Below are 16,080 nucleotides of genomic sequence, written 5' to 3' on the forward strand. Positions count from 1 at the left end.
ATCCCCCATCTCCGACGCCAGTGATAAGCTTCCTTAACTGTAACATATATACCAACTAATCAAATCATGTGATATGGAATACAAATACAAAAACAAGAACAAAATCAAAATCAAAACTAAATTTCATACTTTATTAATGTTCAATATTCACTATTTCACAATTAAAATTTTCTTTTGAAATAAACAAAATGTTTCCAAACCCGTTTAAGAACTTTTTGAGTAGATTTTTTTCAAAAAGAAAAGTGAGATTTTATTACCTTTTCATACGTCATATAAAAGTAGATTTGACACGCCATACCTTATTATACATTGTTTAGATTGAGTTCGTGTCTGCAATAAATATCATAAATAACAAATCTTTTAAAGATATTTAAACCAATATGTAATACAGCTATACGGTCGGCACTTAAAGTTAACCAGCGAGGATACATACATGTATTTGTAATACAACTATCTGTTCAATGAAATCTATATTTAACCTGTGCATGGGTACTTCCTCAACCTCTTTTGGAAATTCCCTTCACAAATAAATATATATACGTATATACTTTGTCTGAGATTTAGCCCAACAATGATAAATCTAAACATTTGGTTTGGTAAATGTTTGTTCTTTCCATAACGGGATTTGAACCTAAATTAAAAAGAAATCACGACAGCCCAACCTGTACAGTGTTGGACTGTCCCGCGCCAAAGACCACTCTTGCTTACTTCATGAAATCTGGTTTTTGTCAGTCTAGACGAGACCTGGGTTATAGAATGAAATTCGAAAAGCCTGGTCGAGTCGTGCCGTTCCTCATAAAATACATCATTGGTCGAGACAATACCATATCCTTCCTCGTCGGCTTCATACGTTTGCCTTTATTTACCCCATGCCGTAAAGAATGATAACACTTACCATGGAGTTTTATTGAACAGGGGTATACTACGTTTGCCTTTATTTACCCCATGCCGTAAAGAATGATGACACTTACCATGGAGTTTTATTGAACAGGAGTATACTACGTTTGCCTTTATTTACCCCATGCCGTAAAGAATGATAACACTTACCATGGAGTTTTATTGAACAGGGGTAAACTATGTTTGCCTTTATTTACCCCATGCCGTAAAGAATGATACCACTTACCATGGAGTCAAATCAATATAGTTTTCTTTTATGCGCCTAGGTGTATGGTCTTCAGTTTAGACATGTTAGAGAAAGAAAGACTTTTTATAAGTTTTAGATTAGAACATTGCAATTTCTATCATTTTACAAGATTTTTCTGACATAAATTGTGATGTGGAGACCGTCACTAAAGGACGATGACTTTGTACTGATTGGTGGCATTCATTTACACAAAAAATCGTTTGCAGATGAAATTCAGGTCTACAATGATAAAGTAAAATGAATGTGAAATGCAGTATATGGTAAACATGTCTAATGAGTATAATGTGTTATTTGTTCATTCTTTAAAATACAATACAAAATAAATATATATTTATACAAAAAACTTTCTCAACACATGTCCTTTATATTATACGTTTAGTTAATTTATAATTGAAAACGAATTCTGCAGAAAATAATGTCTCCCACAGAGATATATAGGTATAGATAAATAAGTCGACCATATTTCTGTATGTCTCTTTTTTCATATTTATCAACAAGAAAGCGCCATAATCTGGCAAAGATCTTTGTAAAAAAACAAAAACAAAAAGAATATGGAAAACAACTAAACAAAATACGTTTTAGAACAACAGCGTATGTATCAAATTAAGAAACTCCTTTATTCATCGGAATTTGACATGAAAAAGCATGTGACGCGATATACAAAACATGCTCCTTATAAGTCATTGCCACAGCGATCCGTGATACTAGTAGTAGATATAACGGTTTCACAACCATCAATGGTGGATATAATTACCATAAAGGACTAGTTACACAAATGAACATCCAAATTTTGTCTTACTGGACCAAATGCAAAAGACCTTATTTATGTAATCTATTTTTCAAATCTTTTTCTAAGATTAAACTTTGGAAGCTGAGAAAATTTAATCTGAAAAACAGAAAAGTTATGAAAATTGCTGGAAATGATGGGCCTATTTGAAAAAGTTCTCAAATTCTACTTCTTAACATGTCTCGGTTTGATTTGATTAAATGGAAAATGCATGTATGTGTTGCGTTTCTATAACACATAACATACAGCTTCCTTGTGTTGGCACCGGAAGGTTAACTAAGTTTGTTTGAACTTTGATCATACTTATAAATAATACCTAATTAACTAAACCGATAAGGGAAATACCCTGGTTCATCATAATCGACGCTTTTAACATTGAAAATTCCAATATGATAACAATCAATCAATTAAAATAGAACAAAGTGCATAACTAACTAAGCTTGACACTATTGGCATTCTGTTAAAAAAAAACCTATAACAGTTTAATAGAACCAAATTGTTTTTGTTTGAAAAGGACTTACTTATGACAGTACTCTCAACATTCCTTTACTGGTAAAAAAACAAAATGATTTTGGACAATTTCCAAATTAAATTTTGAGACTAAGACTTATTTCCCGTTGATCTAAGCTGACTTTCTTGTCTTGATTTCTCATTATATCAGTATAAAATACGATCTATCTACATATTGGAATGAAACAAACACGCGACAAACAAGCTCTATTAGTTGTCAACTGTGTTTTCCCAAATGACAGTGACAGTCCAAATGTTCCACCCTTAATTATCATTCATCCACTCTTTAGATCTTATATCTATTGGGGTTATTGTCAGTTTGTCTTGTTATGAATATGTGTAAGAAACTAAGGGTTGAATGGGGTATTTAAATGTAGCAAACTTCTAACGTCCGGCAGTGAAACTCTTGCTAGAGTACGGGTATGACTGTGGAGGATCGCAGCCACTTCATGTCAGAATGGGGATTTTATATCCAATGTGCGGTTTCCAAGTGGCCTATTGCAAGGCAAAATTTTAACCCCTATCCAATCTTTTTTTTCCAGTGGAGGTCAAAACTTCCCACCCTTTATCCAGTTACACCCACCAAAAGTATATATAATAGATCGGTATATATTGTCTTCTGGAAAATGCTGAAAAGTTGAGTAAAGAAAACAACCAATGAAATACATGTTATTACAAAATAAAACAATCCCCATTCCAAACCAAAAGACCAATTGAAAGAGGTGCTTTGTTTTATCGTAAAGAATGGCCAACGTAGATGCAATTATCTTGTCTTAAGGAGGGATAAATCCAACTTGGTAAAAAATGTCACTCTGATTCTAACCAAAAATCCTCTGAAACGGACATTATGAAGATGCTTGATTTCTTGATTGACGATATATTTTCTTGTAGGACGTGTTTTTTAACGAACAACCGGCATCCCCATGGAAACCAAATGCGCTACCCCCTTCTTGTCGACTTGTTTTTTATTCATGTGAGGCTGACGTCATGCAAACATTTCATGAACAGTATCCTTTAACTTTACTTTCTGCTATAAAGATGATGCTCTCTCACTATATAATTCAAAATTTGGTGACTATTTTGAACATTGAACTTGAGGATGCATCAGATACAAATAAGTCTGCCTCATACCTTGACTTGCATCTAGAAATTCACAATGAGGGTGGTTAAAGTCAAAATTTTACGACAAAAGTGATTATTTCAGCTTCCCAATTGGGAACTTTCCATTTCTATGAAGCAACATTCCAGCCGCTCCTGCATACAGAGTATATATCTCCGAGATGATACGATATCCCATTGCCTGTATTTCCTTTCATGATTTCCTTGCTGCTCACAAGGAAGATATAAAACAAAAATTTCCAAATGATGAAGTTGAAATTATCCTTTCGTAAATTTTACTGACGCCACCACGAGTTGATTGACCGTTACGGAGTATCCGTTTCACAGAGGATAGCGGATATATTCCTAAAATCAGAACACCAATCCCGTCCCTTTTCCCTAAATGCCACCTGCCAAATTAGATTAATCCCCAGGTTTGTACTAACATAAGCATCACGACGGATCTCACATGTGGAGCAGGATCTGCTTACCATTGCAGAACACCTGAGACCACCGCAGTTTTTTTGTGGCGTTTGTGTTGCTCCGTCAGTAGTTTTCTATGTTGTGTTTTGTGTACTATTGTTTGTTTGTCATTTACTTTTTTAGCCATGCCGTTGTCGGCTAATTATCGCCGTAATAGTTTTTCTTTGGTACATTTCGCCTCTCTTTTTCAGGCGTCCAAACAGTCTTAGGAATTTTTCGTTAATTTTTTTACATAAATAAGGCCGTTAGTTTTCTCGTTTGAATTGTTTTACATTGTCTGATCGGGGCCTATTATAGCTGACTATGTGGTATGGGCTTTGCTCATTATTGAAGGCCGTACGGTGACCTATAGTTGTTAATGTCTGTGTCATTTTGGTCTTTTGTGGATAGTTGACTCATTGGCAATCATACAACATCTTCTTTTTTATATTAGGAATCTGCTGATTCCAAATCCAGTCTTGCTTCAAAGTAAAAAAGCTTTTATTTAAAATCCAACTGTAAAAGACAATAACGAAATGTTATTCAGTATTATAAATCGAAGAACACATAGCTGAGAGGGTGATAGAGCAGATTGGTATCGCCTCGGTTGACAGTGTTTTCTCGGGGTAACAATATGCACTATACCACCCTCTCAGCTTTGTGTTATTTATATACTTTTCCATCAGTGAGGTAGTTGGTGTATATCAATAAAAGTGTGGTTCCTATCTCTGTCCCCTGTGGAACACATGATGCTACTGGTGCAGAAAATGATACAGCTTTATCTACTAAAACCTGTTGTGGTCTTTCAGGAAACTTTCTATCCATCTTCGTGTGCTGACCTGGATTCCGTTATGATGGATTGTTTTGACAATCTGGCGTTGAAAGCTCTGTCAAACGCTTTTGAGAAGTCTAATATTACCATTTCAACTTGTTTTTGTTTTAGGTGACCTGTTATGTCGTCTGTTGTTACCAGTAGCCGTGTTTCATAGGATCTCTTTCCACTGAAACCATGTTGTTTGCCAAGTAGAATATTCTGTCCATCTAGGTGTCCATTAATATCTGAAATACTATATAATGTGTTCTAGCATATTTGATATGACTGCTGTAAGAGATACCGGTCGATTGTTTGTAGGCTTAGATCTGTCACTTTTCTTGAAAATTGGAACAATGTTTGCATTTTCCCGTCTTGGGGTACATCTCCAATATCTAAAAACTGATGGAATATATTAGGATAGTATTGGTGTTGAAGCATTTACTGTTTCTTTGAGGATTGTGACCATATTGTATCTAGACCACAGGCTTTCTTTTTGTTTAGGCGTCCTATGCACTTTTCACTCCTTTGTCTGTAATTTGAATGTTGTTCATGGGTTTGTAAGAATATGGACCCTTATCTGGAATTTGATTATCAATTTTGTGTGTAAACACAGATACAAATTGTTTTTTTAGGATATCTACCTTCTTGTTTGGTGTTTCGGCTTTTTTCGTTTTCAGTGTTTCAATGCTCATTGTAATATGTTTCCCGGATTTGACGTATTTCTAAAGGTTTTCTGGATCTAACAAGCTATTCAGGTATTTATGGTAAGATGCATAAAGTTTTTTTTCCGAGAGTCTTTCTGAGCTTCTGAAATAACAGGTTTTCCTTTCTTAAGTGCTTGTTTTGTACAGTCGTACATCCATGTTGCATCTTGATTCATACCTTGATAGTTTAAAAAAAAATATGTCAAATTCTCTTTCACAGATGATGGACTTCTATCTTCCGCCATGAAAGAATTGTTGATCTCAGATATTGTTCTTCTGGTTTTTCCCAGTTAGCTCTCCTGTTGTTGTAGACATTTAATTGGCCTAGATGGCCTGACATGAGCCCGTACAACTAACATGTCTTGGTTGGTCACTCATTCCTGTAGAGGGCAAGTGAAATACTTTTGACAAGGGATATATATTATGAAAAAGTCTAGTATATAGACGTCGAACAAAGCGGCATAACTCAAAATCTAAAAAGTTTTTACATAAGGCCTTGTAAAACTTATGTTTACGTTCATTTACATTCAAATAAGAAATCATTAATGTATTGAAATTCCGATAATCCAGTCATTTATATTATAATACTATTTTCAGTCTTTGTTAGTTGACATTTTAAAATTAGTGCGGTAACATTTTTTAAACGAAGGAAGAAATTGTTTTGAAAGGAGTAACAGGGAAGATATGCTTCATAAACTTTATGGACGCAATCACGATTAAGCTGACCTTGATGAAATGTTCGTTCACATATATAATAGCGGATATGTACCTAATGTCGTTACTACAATCCCACCACCTTATCGAATGTGGCCTACCAAATTTGACTTATAACCGGGTTTGTACTAACATGAACTCGGGTATCACAAGTGCAGAAGGGTCTGCTCATCCTTCTGGAACACTTGATATCACCCAAAGTTTTGGTGGGGGTTGTGTTGCTCAGACTTAAGTTTTTTTATGTTGTGTTTTGTGTACTATTGTTTGTCTGTTTGTCTTTTTCTTTTTGGGCCATGGCATTGTCAGTTTATTTTCGACTTTTGAGTTTGAATTTCCCTTTGGTATCTTTCTTCTCTCTTTTAATAATTTTTCAATCAAAATCTATACCACACTTGCCTTGAATTATGACACCTTTTCGTGATTAGAATTAAATCAGATAGCTAATTATCCCCAATTCTCTACCGGTGGATTTAATTAAATTTAGATATGTACTTTAAATATTGTTTATACTTAAAAATGTTTATACAATGCTATATCAATTTCGAATATAAAAGAGAAGATATGATATGCTTGCCAATGAGACAACTCTCCACAAGAGACAACATAACATTAACAAGGCCGTAAGGATTTCAACAATGAGCAAAGCCCATACCGCATAGTCATCTTATAAATTTAAGGCCCCGAAATGGCAAATATAAAACAATTCAAACGAAAAACAAATACATGACTGAAATGCAGTTTTATACACATGGAAAAAGATGTTTACTTTATGATAAAAGATCCAATGTATTTTTTCATGATGTTTGCATACAAACTTTTACCTAGTTACTAGGATCAATTACATAAATAGATATCTCGCTGCATTGAAAATCTATTGGTGACCTTCTGTTGTTGTCTGTTCTATGGTCGAGTTGTTGTCTCTTTGACACATTCCCCATTTCCATTCTCAATTTTATTTCCCTGTTTGACAAATTAAAAGAATTTGAACAGTTTTAAAAAATGTGATACAATTCATATTATTACTTCCATTGAACTGTGTCAATGAAATTGGAAGTTAGTCATCCATTGAAGATTTATAAGATGTTATTTTTAAATATGATGGTTGAAGGCATGGATTACGACAACGCTAAATATAACAGGACTACATGTATATGATAATAAAGGGGGGAGGGGGTATTTTCATATATTTTTCTTGTTGGTTTATGGTTCATTAATTATGCGATCCATCCAGTTTTCAGTAACTTTTGTATTTGTTTGTGCTTTTCTGTGCTGGTTGTTTCTCAGCCATTTTTTTTAAAATACGTAGTCCTAAATTTTTCTGATTTTCATGATTTTCAATATTTTGTTTTACTTTATATTAGTTCTTATTAAACCGTCACTACTTCAAATAAGTGATTTTGATCCAAAATGTCAGCTATTGCTTAAACACTTTTAACAGAGAAGAAACTAATTAATCATAAAATAAACCAGACAGCACAAGGATTGAAATTACTAAAACATCATTTGTACAATAGGGTATTCTGTCCATCTAGGTGGTCCATCATCTAGGATACTATGATGCGTTCTAGTATATCAGATATGACTGCTGTATGAAATACTGGTTGGTAGTTTGCAGGCTTAGATATGTAGCTTTTCTTCAAAATTGGAACAACGATGGTATTATCCAAGTCTTTTTGTATATATCAAGTATCTAAAAACGGTGGGTATATATCTGGAAAGTATTGGTGACATAGCCTATGCAGTTTCTTTGAGGATAGTTATTTTATTTGGACCTCAGGCTTTCCTTTCGTTAATGCGTTCTATGCATTTGTTCACTCCTTTGTCTGTAATTTGAATGTTGTTCGTATGTTTTTTAGGATGTGGACCTTTGTCTGGAATTTGACGAAAATTCTTGTCGGTAATGATATATACACATTGGTTGTTTTACATATCTGCCTACTCGTTTGGTGTTTCAGTTATTTTATCTTCAGCTTTCATAGTTCCAACTGTATTCTTCTTCCTTGATTTCATATATTTCCAAAAAGATTTAGTTGTTGCTTTTTTTCAGGAACCAACATACTATTCATGTATTTATGGTAAAATGAATGAAGATAATTACAAAGAGTCTTTCTGAATGTCAGAAATTTACAACTTCTTTGCTGGCTTTTTTTTAAGTGCTTGTTTAAACAGTCGTTCTTTTTTCTGATCATTATTTCAATTTATTTCAATTTATTTGAAATCAATGGCACATCTAGTATCTTTTTTAATGTTTTCTTTGGTATCCATTTGGTCATAATTTCAAAAACAGATATTTTTAAAAACTGTTTGTAATTCTCTTCCTCAGGTGATGATTTAATATCTTCTGAGAGGAGAGAATTGCTGATCTCTGACATTTGCTGTTTTGCTTTTCCCCAGTTAGCTTTCTTATAGTTGTAGACAGTTCTTGTTGTCTGTTTTGAAAGTCCTGCCATGTGTACGTGCAGCTATCATGTTATGGTTACTCATTGTTACAGATTCCTAAAGAGGACAAGTGAAATACGTTTAAACAAGATAAGGGTGATATATTATGAAAAGGTCTAGTGTATAGGCGTTGAACAAAGCGGCATAACTCAAAATATAAAAAGTTTTTTTTTTTTTACAATTCCATAAAACCTTGTCAATTAAATTACGTTCATTTTATCAAAGTTTACATTCAAATAAGAAAGGTGTTTGAATTCCGACAAACCAATAATTATTATTAAACTACAATTTTCAGTCTTTTTTGGTGACATTTTGAGAAAAATAGTACGGTAACATTTTTTGTAAACGAAGAGAAGATGTATTTAAAAAAGTAACAGAGAAGATATTATCAAAGAAAAAAAAATGAATTTGATTTCGCAATCTTTTCTTGATTTCATCCTACCTTCGTTAATTTTACCGATGCAATCACGAGTTAGGTGACCGCTATGAAGTATCTTTTCTATGTTGTGTTTTGTGCACTATTGTTTGTCTGTTGGTATTTTTCTGTTTTAGATATGGCGTTGTCCGTTTATTTTTGACTATGAGTTTGAATGTCCCTTTCATATCTTTCGCCTCTCTTTTAATAAATTTACAAACAAAATCTTAATCACAATAATTGGACTGAAGTATGACACGTTTCCGTGCTTAATAGCGTACGCAATCCCTATCGAAAATTATCTACCGGTGGTTTACTGAGTCGGGTGTGTCTATTTTCTGTGTTGGTCTTCAATGTATTATGTATTCCGGTTTTTGTTTTTTGTAATTAGTTAAGGACGTCAGTTTTATCATGTAAATCTTTTATCTTTGCAATAGCATAAATTATTCTATATAATAAGGATGTTCTTATCACAAGCAAAAAACCCTAGCCGTATTTGGCACAACCTTTTTCAACTTTTGATCCTTAGAGCTGTACTACTTTGAACCTTTCTTTGACTTCCGAACTTTTATATCTGGGCGTCACTGGTAAGTCTTGTTTGTACGAGGCGCGTTTTTGACGTAATGAATTTTAAACCTGATGCCTTTTGTTATCTATATTCATGTGTTTCTTTGCCAAATACGTTCTGCTATGTATTTGTATTGTAGTCCTGTATTATTATGTTGTCATTTTAATGTTATATTTAACAAAGCCATCAAAGTGCGAGGTTTGGCATGCCACAAAACCAGGTTCAACCCACCATTTTTTTCTTTAAAAATGTCCTGTACCAAGTCAGCAAAATGGCCATTGTTATATCATAGTTCGTTTCTGTGTGTGTAACATTTTTACGTTGTGTTTCCGTTGTGTCGTTTGTTTTCTCCTATATTTGAGTGTGAATTCACATTACTATAAGACGTGTCACGGTACTTTTCTATCCCAAATTCATGTATTTGGTTTTGATGTTATATTGGTTATTCCCATCGGATTTTGTCTAATGCTTAGTCCGTTGCTGTGTGTGTTACATTTTAATGTTGTGTCGTTGTTCTCCTCTAATATTTATTACGTTTCCCTCAGTTTTAGTTTGTTACCCATTTTGTTTTTTGTCCATAGATTTATGAGTTTTGAACAGCGGTATACTACTGTTGCCTTTATTTAAATTAAGAAATAATTCCGTCATGTCATGCTCTATGCTCATTTTAACATGGGTAGGCATTATATTTGTCGATATTTTACACTGAGCGTTAGCGAGGTGTAAAATGTGGTCAAATATAATGCCTACCCATGTTAAAAGGAGCATAGAGCATGACATGAAGGAATTATTTCGATTCTAATAGGACAAATACAGTAGTTTGTATAGGTCGAAGCGTACGAAATTACCGTTAAAATGTTTGGCTGTTCCCGTTTCCTCCTCGAGGAGTCTGTGCATTGCATTTCATGTTTAAAAGCTACGAGCAGGGTAAATACATGTTGTTTCATAAAAAAATATAATAATAGTTTATGTCAGCTGCTTCAAGGTATATATTTTAAAGGATAACGATGGAAATAACGTTAATATAAACAGTAAGTTCGTGCGCATGTGTCAAACATATTTTGTGCTCATTAGAACACGGCTTTGTTTACAAAGCGTAATAAGGACGTCATAATAGAACTAATTTTAGATGCGTACCTTCAATCTTTTTTATACATTGAAACATTTATTAAAACATTATTAAAACATTTAAATAATTTGGCATTTTAAATGCATGGAAATGCATGGAAATGCATTTGTATACAGATAGAAAAAAACTGTTGACTTTATGATATAAGATTCAATGTATTCTTTTCAATCAAATGAATGATGATTTTTTGCATACGAACTTTCACCCAATGTAAGATCAATTACATAAACAGGTATTCCCATGTTTAATATAAAAAAAGTAAAATGAAATGTGATACAATTTATATTATAATTTCTATTGAACTGTGTCAATTAGATTGGAAGTCAGTCAGCCATTGAAGCATTGTAGATTGCTGAGGTGTTATTTAATGATACAACAACCCTAGATATAAACAAGACTATACATTGACTACAGGTATAGGATAATAAACGAGGAGTGTATTTTATATATATATATATTTCTAGCTGGTTTATGATCCATTTATAAGTGATTCATTTAGTTACAGTTTTGTTCTTTTTTACGTGTTAGTTGTTTCTCAGCCATTTTTTTAACTACATGTAGTCCGAATTTTTCTAATCTTATTTTTCAATATTTTGTTTTCTTTATACAATTCCTGTTAACCATCATATTCCGATACGAGATTTTGGTCCAAACTGTTAACTTGCATGTAAACACTTTTAACAGAGAAGAAACCCAGAGAAAATCTCAATTCATAGAAGAAAAAGAAAAACCAGACAACACAAGGATTGAAATGTAGAAGTCATCTTTTTCATTAATATTTCAGGCTAAATTTAAAAATTACCGCTGTTATTTTCCTTTTTAAAATCACCCCTTTTAGCTCACGAAATTCTCAAAAAACGGTACGTTTTCTTATGTCAAATTAATCGCAATCACTGACTGTTAAGATTATGTGTATAACCTCAAATCTATTTCTGTATTGTAATATAGTATTTCAGTGTTGTAAATTGAAATATATGTAGTGTTTTTTTTCTGTGCGCTGTTATTAAAATATTATTAAAACATTTAAATGATTTGGCATTTTAAATGCATGGAAATCCATTTGTATACAGATAGAAAAAAACTGTTGACTTTATGATATAAGATTCAATGTATTCTTTTCAATCGATGATGATTTTTGCATACGAACTTTCACCCAATGTAGGATCAATTACATAAACAGGTATTCCCATGTTTAATACAAAAAATTAAAATGAAATGTGGTACAATTTATATTATAATTTCCATTGAACTCTGTCAATTAGATTGGAAGTCAGTCAGCCATTGAAGCATTGTAGATTGCTAAGGTGTTATTTAATGATACAACAACCCTAGATATAAACAAGACTATACATTGACTACAGGTATAGGATAATAAACGAGGAGTGTATTTTATATATATTTCTAGCTGGTTTATGATCCATTTATAAGTGATTCATTTAGTTACAGTTTTGTTCTTTTTTACGTGTTAGTTGTTTCTCAGTCATTTTTTTTAACTACATGTAGTCCGAATTTTTCTAATCTTATTTTTCAATATTTTGTTTTCTTTATACAGTTCCTGTTAACCATCACAACTTCGGATACGAGATTTTGGTCCAGATTGTTAACTTGCATGTAAACACTTTTAACAGAGAGAGAAAAAAAAAGAGAAAACCTCAATTCATAGATGAAGAAAAAACCAAGACAACACAAGAATTGAAATGTAGAAGTCATCATTTTCATTAATATTTCAGGTTAAATTTAAAAATTACCGCTGTTATTTTCCTTTTTTAAAATCACCCCTTTCAGCTCTCGAAATTCTCAGAAAACGGTACGTCTTCTTATGTCAAATTAATCGCAATCACTGACTGTTAAGATTATGTGTATAACCTCAAATCTATATATTTCTGTATTGTAATATAGTATTTCAGTGTTGTGAATTGAAATATGTGAAATATATGTAGTGTTTTTTTTCTGTGCGCTGTTATTTCGGTTTTGTCTGTCTCGAAATTATGTCTGTGTTGTATGTACTAAGTGCTGCCATTAATTATTCCAGTCAGTGAGTGTTTCATCTGTAATTGATTATGTCAGAAGAGTCTGCATACTGAATCTGTAATGTCATTGTTGTTTGCATGGTATTGTGTCAGTGTTGTCTGTATATTTATTTCAGTGTAGTATAATTGTGCTATTAATTTCATTGTGATTTGTTTGTCGCCATGTAAATGTGGTTTGTTTGTGACTATGTCAATGTGATTTATTTGTGACAAGTGTGGTACGTTTGTGACTATTTCAGTGTGGTATGTTTGTGATTATTTGGGTGTGGTATTTTTTTTATTATATATGTATGGTATGTTTGAGATTATTTCAGTGTGGTATGTTTGTGACTTTTTCTCTGTGGTATATTTGTGACTTTTTCTCTGTGGTATGGTTGTGACTATTTTAGTGTGGTATGTTTGTTACTTTTTCTTTGTGGTATGGTTGTGACTATTTTAGTGTGGTATGTTTGTGACTTTTTCTCTGTGGTATGGTTGTGACTATTTTAGTTTGGTATGTTTGTGACTTTTTCTCTGTGGTATGGTTGTGACTATTTTAGTTTGGTATGTTTGTGACTTTTCTGTGTGTTATGTCTGTGATTATTTCTATGTGTTATGTTTGTGATTATTTCTGTGTGTTATGTTTGTGACTTTTCTATGTGTTATGTTTGTGATTATTTCTGTGTGTTATGTTTGTGACTTTTCTATGTGTTATGTTTGTGATTATTTCTGTGTATTTTGTTTTATGTTGTTTAACTGTGGTATGTTTGTGACTTTTCTATGTGTTATGTTTGTGATTATTTCTGTGTATTTTGTTTTAGGTTATTTAACTGTGGTATGTTTGTGACTTTTCTATATGTTATGTTTGTGACTTTTTCTATGTGTTATGTTTGTGATTATTTCTGTGTGTTATGTTTGTGACTTTTCTATGTGTTACGTTTGTGATTATTTCTGTGTATTTTGTTTTATGTTATTTAACTGTGGTATGTTTGTGACTTTTCTATGTGTTATGTTTGTGATTATTTCTGTGTGTTATGTTTGTGACTTTTCTATGTGTTATGTTTGTGATTATTTCTGTGTGTTATGTTTGTGACTTTTCTATGTGTTATGTTTGTGCTTATTTCTGTGTATTTTGTTTTAGATTATTTAACTGTGGTATGTTAGTGACTTTTCTGTGTGTTATGTTTGTGATTATTTCTGTGTATTTTGTTTTAGATTATTTAACTGTGGTATGTTTGTGACTTTTCTATGTGTTATGTTTGTGATTATTTCTGTATATTTTGTTTTAGGTTATTTAACTGTGGTATGTTAGTGACTTTTCAGTGTGTTATGTTTGTGATTATTTCTGTGTATTTTGTTTTAGATTATTTAACTGTGGTATGTTTGTGACTTTTCTGTGTGTTATGTTTGTGATTATTTCTGTGTATATTGTTTTAGGTTATTTAACTGTGGTATGTTTGTGACTTTTCTTTGTGTTATGTTTGTGCTTATTTCTGTGTATTTTGTTTTAGATTATTTAACTGTGTTATGTTTGTGACTTTTCTATGTGTTATGTTTGTGATTATTTCTGTGTATTTTGTTTTATGTTATTTAAATGTGGTATGTTTGTGACTTTTCTTTGTGTTATGTTTGTGCTTATTTCTGTGTATTTTGTTTTAGATTATTTAACTGTGGTATGTTTGTGACTTTTCTTTGTGTTATGTTTGTGATTATTTCTGTGTATTTTGTTTTAGATTATTTAACTGTGGTATGTTTGTGACTTTTCTGTGTGTTATGTTTGTGCTTATTTCTGTGTATTTTGTTTTATGTTATTTAACTGTGATATGTTTGTGACTTTTCTTTGTGTTATGTTTGTGCTTATTTCTGTGTATTTTGTTTTAGGTTATTTAACTGTGGTATGTTTGTAATTATTTAGTATTGTCTTTATATATACACCATTCAGTACGGCTGTACGTTGCATTTGATTTTGTTAATGGTATCCATATTGTTGCTTTGAAATATATGCCAAACTTTTATAAAATCTAACTTTCTTGTTTAAATTGTTAAATGTTTCAATTTATTTTTCTTTTCTTTATCATCATTCTGTCTGTGTTATTATAGCGTATAGCCAAAACTAATGATTACGAGTTTATTTTATTTCGATAGCTCAAATTATTTAATGTCTTGTGTCGTTATTGTGATGACCACACATTAGATATGTTAAAATTAAAGGTTATTTACTTTGAGTAATTTTATAAATTATGTAATTTTTTTACTATTTTTGTATTTCTAGTTTTAGCAAAAATGTTCATACCAGGAAAATATTTATTAGAACGGTGTGAATCCAAGTTAATTCAGAGTAAAAAATAAACGACTCATAGTTAAAGGCAACTTTATGGCAAGTTAAAAAACAAAAATGTGTGAGGATGGTCCTTTATGGGTTGTTATGGGATCGTTATTTCAAATGTAAGCATTTTTGTTTATACCACAGCACATAACTTTATCATAAAATCATTTATTTGTATTGTATCTTATTTTTGTAGTGTCATCATTGAAATCTACCAACGCAAATGGAAATTTAGAAAAAAATATTGACTTTCTAACATGGTACTTAAATCAATCCTATTAGCCCTATTGATCTTCCCATAGTCAATGAACCATGGAACCACATAGCTTTACCTAATTTGTAATATTTCATCCATATACAGTTGTTTTGAATGTGTAGTTTAGAATAAATCATATAATTAATTCTGTGTTATTGCTTGAAAAAAATTGTTTATTTTATTTTTTAATTGACTCACGTCACTGGTGTTTTCAAATAATGATATGTTATTTGTAAATTATTGACCATGCGTAAAATACACTTGTTTACAAAAAAACCTTGATGACAAGGATGACTGAATCATTGATGAGATATATGATGGAACTCTGTGAGATACTTTAGAGTTGTAGTTTGTTGACGTTTTACTCTTTTTGTCCATAGTGCTAATAAGGTACGGAACGAGAAGGGTCATTCACTTTAAAGAAATTGTTTTCTAGATCAGCAATCAACATGCTTGACTTTAGTTCAGACCTAGCCTCAGTGACTTATTTTCATTTTTTTACAACAACAAATAATGAATAGAAGTCACTTAGACTAGGACTGGACTAGCTGGACTTTATTTCTGTACACAGTCTAAAAAAGTCCTCACAGTCTGAAAGTGAGCATGAAGTTGTGCCAATATTGTATACCTGCAGCCTTATTTCCGATGTATTAGTATAAATCTCGTTTTTATAACAGTATAATAGATCAAATAACGGCTTAAAGC

The sequence above is a fragment of the Mytilus galloprovincialis genome, chromosome 1 (assembly GCF_965363235.1).
Source record: "Mytilus galloprovincialis chromosome 1, xbMytGall1.hap1.1, whole genome shotgun sequence".
NCBI lineage: Eukaryota > Metazoa > Mollusca > Bivalvia > Mytilida > Mytilidae > Mytilus > Mytilus galloprovincialis.